The sequence below is a fragment of the Callospermophilus lateralis genome, chromosome 11 (genome assembly GCF_048772815.1).
Source record: "Callospermophilus lateralis isolate mCalLat2 chromosome 11, mCalLat2.hap1, whole genome shotgun sequence".
In the NCBI taxonomy this organism is placed as follows: domain Eukaryota; kingdom Metazoa; phylum Chordata; class Mammalia; order Rodentia; family Sciuridae; genus Callospermophilus; species Callospermophilus lateralis.
The window spans coordinates 76,788,803-76,796,431 of NC_135315.1; the positions used below are offsets into that span (position 1 = coordinate 76,788,803).

A 7,629-nucleotide genomic window follows, 5' to 3' on the forward strand; every position below is an offset into this window, starting at 1 on the left:
GATCCTGTCTCTAAATAAAATAGAAAAAGGGATGGGGATATAACACAGTGGTTAACTACCCTTGGGTTCAATTTCAGGTATAAAACAAAACAGAAAAAAACTTGTTTAAATATGTGGATTGATAAAATAAAAACAACAATCATTCTTCATCTTTGAAGAGGGGAGAATCCTTGTAAAAATGCTAAGCAGAGTGTTTGTGAGGGGTGAATAAGAGGGGATTTTCTGGCTTATCAGACCAGAGTACAATTCTGCTCAGAAATTCATTTTACCAATTAAATAAGAGATGCTCAGATATTGTGAAAACAATTTCCTAGAAATGGATATCAGAGAAAACAGGTTTGTAGCTGTAACTCCACTCCACTTCTTTGAGGCACAAACTTCTGGTACATTTTCTCCAGGACAAGCACTAGCTAGTGTTCTAGCTTTTAACAAAATGATTCCAATTCTCTTTATGACTATGGAATTATAGAAGAAGGGAATCAATAAATCTTAAGTAATATGCCAACAGGTCATGATCAAGTATAATAAGTTTCTGTCTTCTATTTCAGTCTCAATTTATGTTAGGTTCTGAAAAAGTGTTTACAAATATTTGTTTCCAAGCCAAAGGGACATGACACAAGCCCCCCACCCCCAGCTCCATCTGTTGGTGTTAGACAGAGTCTTAGTTCTGTGGCAGGCTTGAAAGTTTCTTTCTTTATAGGATTCATGATATTCTGATTGATATATTTCATTCAGGGTACCCTCCCCTTGCACCCCTTCAACTCTCCCTCTGACACATTTGTCTATGCTACAGTTATGGTATATGCAGTTTCAAATATACCACAACAAAACCCACTATTCTATATAATTAGCATACAAAAAAATCCCCCCTTTACAGGGGATTGAACCCAGGGACACTTAACCATTGACCCACATCCCCAGCACTTTTTCATATTTTATTTAGCAACAGGGTCTCACTGAGTTGCTTAGGGTCTTGCTTTTGCTGAGGCTGGCTTTGAACTTGCAATCCTCCTGCCTCAGCCTTTAGAGCCACTAGGATTACAGGTATGCACAACCACGCCTGACTCGGAACTATAGTTTTTAGGAGAGGGGTCAAGGTACTAGAGTGCATGTTACAAGAGCAGCCCCTTGTTCTTCTTTTGCTGACATACTTCAGTGTGCTCTCATTTCTAGCAGCCCTTACTTTCAAGGCTTTATGGAATCAGCCAGGTTTTGACGAAGCCGTTACCTAAAGTCACCACCAAAAGGGAAAGGAAAAAAAAATTCCAGTGTGCTCTTTGCATTCCCAGGATTATCCCTTGCTCTGTTCCATGTGTTCTCTGGCTGAAAGGCTGCCCACAGAGCAACCTGCTTTATAATTCAGAGACTGGGGAGGCTTCAAGTTGCAAGTCACATATTAACAAAGAGGATTCATCTCATCACTGCAGCCCAACAGATGCACACAAACTTCATACTTACTGCAGATGCTATAAGTGTGCTCCCAATTTGCTTTTTTGCTATTGGTGCCTAATGGAGAGTACAAATAATGCCACCAATATTCTAGGGTCACACTACCTAAGGATTCAAGCAGTCTGCTGGGCTCCATCTCCAATGATAAAAGGATGGGAAATAAGGAGGAGAGGAACATTCTGAGCCTGTGCTGTCTGATCTCTGCCACAAAACTTCAACCCTGCTATCAGCTGCAAACACATATGGGCACTGGAGATCCAGTGAGATACTGTGATATTCATTTACTTATGTGTGGGAAGGGTGGATGAAAAGCTACACATATTTGGAGTTTCAACAATAATTTAAAAAGTGGCATGACATTCTTGGAAAAAGAACTCCTTGCCTCTAAACTTAAAAGACATGGGAAGACACTTGCTTAGAATAAATCAATTTGGATGGGTACAGCCACTCTGGAAAGCAATATGGAGATTCCTCAGAAAGCTTGGAATGCAACCACCATTTGACCCAATTAAACCACATGGTATCTCATCAAATAGTGTGCCCCCATGCCTTCCCAACCTCCATCAGGATCAGCAAGCTCTCTCTTCCCTTCTATGGCACTTACTGGATTATGCCATGATGAAGTACTATGGGACTCCCCCCAAACATACCCATGTACTTGAGCTTAAACACAGGGACACTCTATGAGCTGCATTCCCAGTCCCTTTTCAAACTTTATTTACATACAAGTTCTTACTACGTTGCAAGGGCTGGCCTTCAATTTGTAATACTTCTGCCTCAGCCTCCTGAGTGACTTGGAAGACAAGTGCTATGGCTCCTTGCTGGTGGCTAGGGGCTTCTGTCCTCTACTGAAAGAAGCTTCCGGAGGATGAGGATCAAGATTTCCCACAGGGTATCATCCTTCTCTGCATCTACTTATGACATTACCATATTCCTTGTCCACTAGATCTTCTGGGAGGCACCAGCTGAGAAGAAGATCGAGTGTACTGAGAAAGGGAAGAGCAACCATGAGGATGCTCAGGCACTGCTGGCCTCCTGAGCCTCACAGGGCACTGTTCCCTGGAGTACTGTCATTTGAGGGCAGACCTCTCTTTAGCCTCGGCACTAGTGGCCCTCACCTAGGGGTCTCACTGACTGATCCCTTTATCCCCAAGATGGAGTGTTTCAACTGCTTCTGCTTCCTGCAGCCTTACAACACCTCCCATCTGTATGTCTGTGGTACCTACACCTTTCAGCCCAAGTGCACCTACATTGTGAGTGCTGCCCCACCCTGGCTGCCTGCCACCCTGGCCTCCAGTATGGGGTCCTGCCCTCATGCTCATCCTTCTGACTGGCTCCCTCTGCCTCTAGAACATGCTCACCTTCACTTTGGAGCATGAAGATTTTGATGATGGGAAGGGGAATTTTCCCTGTAACCCAGCTAAGGGCCACACTGGCCTTCTTGTAGGTGAGTGGATGTGCCTGTTTTGAGTGAGTCCCTTGGAACTTGACACACTCTGGGGTGTCTACACCTTGTTTATGGCCTGACTATCCTTCCATTTCCCACAGATGGTGAGTTGTACTCAGCCACCCTCAATAACTTCCTGGGCACCCAGCCTGTCATCCTCCAGAACATGGGGCCCTATCACCCCATGAAGGCAGAGTATGAGGCCTAATGGCTCAACAGTGAGCAGGGAGAAGGACTGGGGAAGCCCAGGGTGGGAAACCTGTGAGGTCCTTGTCACCTCATGACTGAACCTCCTTGCCTTGCTGCAGGGCCCCACTTCATTGCCTCTGCCTATGTCCCTGAGAGTGTGGGGAGCATCACAGGGGATGACGACAAGGTGTACTTCTTCAGTGAGAGGGTGGTGGAATACGGCTGCTGTACCAAGCAGCTGCTGGCCCAAGTTGCCCATGTCTAAAAGGTATTGAGCCCCCAGCATGAGCCCTGGGAACCCTGTGGGCTGGGCAGCGGCTGACCCACTGCATCCCCTTGATATCTGCCAGAGTGACATAGCCGGTGCATGCACACTGCAGAAGAAGTGGACCACATTCCTGAAGTCACGGCTGGGGTGCTCAGTGCCCAACCAGCAGCTCTATTTCAACCAGCTGCAGGCTGTGCACACCCTGCAGGGTGCCTCCTGGCACAAGACCACCTTCTTTGGTGTATTTCATATGTGATGGTGAGTTGGCCAGGAATGCTGGGGTGGGGATGAGCAGGTCTTCAGGTCAAGGACAATATGTGGGTGGGAGAGCCTGAACCATGCTGTCATATAGGGACATCCAAGTGGTCAGTGTCTGGAACACTGAGTACTTGCCCCTTTTAAAGGCCCCTGGGGAAAGAAGGCAAGGCCCTGCCTGGTGGCACCTTAGATCTGCCTGCTGGTATATTCTTGTGCCCATGAGCATTTTCTGCTGATCCCTACATTCCTGCAGTCTCTGGAGCTGGGGTGAGATGTTAAGGTGGGCATCAGACCTGACCCTTGAGATCCCTCTCTCATTGCAAGAGGGGTAATGTGGACCTTTCCTCAGTCTGTGAGTACCAGTTGGAAGAGATCCAGTGGGTGTTCCAAGGTCCCTACAAAGAGGGGGACATGGTAGGGAATCAGCAGGTCAGGCCCAGAGCACCACTGGGGACTAGGCAGAAACCAACCCTGGGTTGTTTGAGGAAGTGCAGAAGTGGGGTCAATACACTGACCCAGTACCCAGCCCCCAGCCTGGTTCAGTGAGTCCTTTGGGCAGGAAGTGTTCCCTGTCAGTTCCAGTGGCCTCCCACCAGCTGATAGCTCCCCTGTCCATACCCCTACCCCCACAAGTGCATCAACAAATGTCACCATCACCATGGTCACACCAGTTCTCTGGAGCTGGCTGACAGAACCCTCTTCTTCATCAAGAAGCACCCACTGATGGACGAGCAGGTAGAGCCTTCATGGGGCCAGCCCCTGCTCATGAAAACACCAACTTCACCCACCTGGTGGCTGACCAATTTACAGGATTTGACAATGCCACCTATACACTGCTGTTCTTTGGCACAGGTAGGTAAGCTCTTGGGTGTGTCTGCGGCTGGGAGACACCCAAGAGCCTCATTCCCTGTCATTGACACTCCCTTCTCCAGACTTTTCCAGGAGATGGCTGGTTGCTCAAGGCTGTGATCCTAAGGCCTGGGGTCCACCTGATTGAGGAACTGCGAGTGTTTGATAAGGAAACTGTGGAAAGCCTTGTGCTGTCACCAAGCAAGGTAGCTAATTAGACTCCATGCACTGCCATTGCACCCACTCCACCATCCCCAAATCAGGTTGGCATGATTGGCCAGTTCAGCACACTTAAGTCAGCTCAGGGCAAGCCTGGGAAGTCAGGGTGTGTGCTGACAGGATTGGCACTCCACAGAAGCATTATGTATTCCCTGGTCCCTGCAGGGCTGCATTCCCAGAATTAGTCCTGGAGAAAACTCATGTTTTTTTTTTAGACACCTCTATGTGGGTCCAGGACTCTGCTTACAGCCTCCTCTCTTATCCTCTCCATACTTGCCAGACTTCCCCAGCTTTGACATGTTTATGGTGCCCTCCCAGCTTTGGTTTCTGCCTAGTCCCCAGTGGTGCTCTGGGCCTGACCCGCTGATTCCCCACCATGTCCCCTGAAGTGTTGTCTTTTTCCTTAACCCTCATACACATTTGCAGCATCCTCTGGATGATGATTTGTTTGCCTTTTGCAGCTATTATCACTTACAATTGTTTCCCAGCACATGGAGTAATAGCAGAAAGAATAGGGGGTTGTGTAAACACTCAGATTGGCAGTTACCATTCAAAGAGAGAACACCTTATGCTGTGCCGGTGCTATTGTGAGAGCCAAGGGCACTGGAGAAAAATGTTTCATGCCTTCTGTGTGTATAGCCTCCCTGTTTTCTTGAGACTTGCACCTTCCTTTGCATTGTTGTCTTCTGCCTCTTCTTCATGTGGGCACCTCTCCTGCTTGTGCTCCTTGGGGTCTGAGCAGCCCTGGGATGCATGTGGCCCTACCAACCCTCTCACTCCTCTTCTCCCACAGAAGCTGCTCTTTGCTGGCTCCCGCTCTCAGTTGGACCAGCTGCCCCTGGCAGATTCTGTGAAGTACCACATCTGTGCAGAGTGTGTCCTTGTGCGGGACTCTTACTCTGACTGGAGCATCAACACTAGTCACTGTTTGTCTGTGGCCAGCTACTCTGGGTGAGCTGGGTTCTGCAAGGGCTGAGATCAGGAAGGTGTGTGGATATGGTGGTTGGAACCACGCTTCTGATACCCCTTTCCTCTGCCAGATTTCTACTTGTTCAGAACATGGGGATCTCAGATACCATAGGCTTTTGTGACCTTCATGGCACTAAGAAAGGTGAGCTTTTTGTGTTCCCCTCCACTCCAGATGGGCTGTGGTCCTTAGGTGGATTTTCCACATCACACCTCCCTGGCCCTTGGTCTCTTGCACTGACTCTGCTACCTTCTCTCTCTGTTGCTACAGTCAGGTGAATGCTGAAAAACATCACAATGGTAGTGGGCACAGACTTGGTACTGCCCTGTCCCTCTCCTCCAAGTTGGCCTATGCCCGCTGGATCTTTGAGGGCCAGGACCTACCTGCAGACGAGCCAGGCTCCATCCACTATGATGCCCGTCTCCAAGCCCTGGTGGTGATGGCTGGCCAATATCACCATGCTGGGGCCTACAACTGCTTTTCAGAGGAGTAGGGGACATGGCTGGCTGTTCAGGGGTATCTTGTGGCTGTGATAGTGGGCCCCTCAGTGACCTGGAGGTTCAGGCCCCCATGGAATACCTATGGCTTATGTGGCTGGCTGTGGTTGCCCTGGGGGCTCTGTGCCTGGTGTTACTGGTTCTTCTGGTTTGGTCGCTTTGCCAGCGGCTTCAGGAAAATCTGGAAAAAGATATCAAGGCAGCAGAGAGGACCCTGTTGTACCCGCTTGAGTTGCTCAAAGAACACATCAGTCCCCTTTCCAGCTCAGAAACAGAAGAGTAATTTTGAGATCCTGTTGGATACTAGTAATTGGATGGTCCCCTCTAGATTGCGCCTGGACACGCTGGGACCAGCTTGGAGTTGGGTCCCTATCTGCACCTCCTGACATCCCAGGCCAGCCCCTGCCTTTTTGAACACCTCTTTCTAGGGCCCTCAGGATCGGGCCTAAGGGCCTATGATTTTGTTTAGAGACACTTTGGGTTGTTAAAATGGCAGGTGTTGTCTACGGCATTTCATGCCCAGGTCAGCTCCCACCCTAAGGACTGTTCTGGCTCAGAAGTTCAGTTGTGCTGATGTTGAGAAAGAAAACTTGCCCTGTCCAAAACAGGGCCCTTCCCTTCCAGGTTGCTCTGACACACCTCTCATCTTGCTCTCCTCAGAACACTGTTGTCACCTGACTCCATTTTGTTTCTTTGTTTATGTATTTTCTAATTCCACAATGATAAAGATCTTTTTCAATTGTATTGTGTGAATTATTCCTCCTTCAAATGATACCTTTTCTCTGGGGTCATTTTGCTTTATTCAGATGTATTATTTTTTGTACTGGGGAATGAATCCAGGGTTGCCACATCCCAAGCCCTTTTTTTATATTTTACTTACAGACAGCATCTCCCTGAATTCCTTAAATCCTCACTAAGTTGCTGAGATTGTCCTTGAACTTGCGATCCTCTGCTATCAGCCTCCAGAGCTGCTTGGATTACTGGTGTGCACCAAAATATGTGGTTTATTGTTTAATAACAGCTTAATAGTTTTTTTTTTCAGGGAGAAAGCTGTCCTTTCCTGCCCCTACTCTAGTTATAGTTTAACTAGTCATAAATCTCTAGAATTACAGGTTGTTGTTGTTGTTGTTGTTTAGTCCTTTGGAAATCTCTTTTATCTGCTTGTGTTTGCAGCAGTTGTTAAGACTTCTTTTAATCTGATTATTGATCTTTGATGCATAATGTTCTTTTGGGTTTCTTTTAGATGTTCTCTTTTTTATTTATATTTTAATTATTGTTATTTTATTTTCGGGTTTTGGTACTGGGGATTGAACCCAGGGACACTCTAACCCTGAGCTACATTTCCAGAATTTTTATTTTTTATATGGAGTCAGGTTCTCACTAGGTTGGTTAGGGCCTTACTAAGCTGCTGAAGCAGACTTTGATCTCCAGATCTTCTTGCCTCACTCTGAGTCATTGGGATTACAGGCATTCACCACCACACTCA

The 7,629-nt window shown here is 47.6% G+C and overlaps 1 pseudogene; it reads left to right on the forward strand.

Moving 5' to 3' along the window:
- The first annotated feature begins 2,603 nt into the window (after positions 1-2,603).
- Positions 2,604-6,557, forward strand: LOC143410618 (semaphorin-4C-like; annotated as a pseudogene).
- The last annotated feature ends 1,072 nt before the right edge of the window (positions 6,558-7,629 follow it).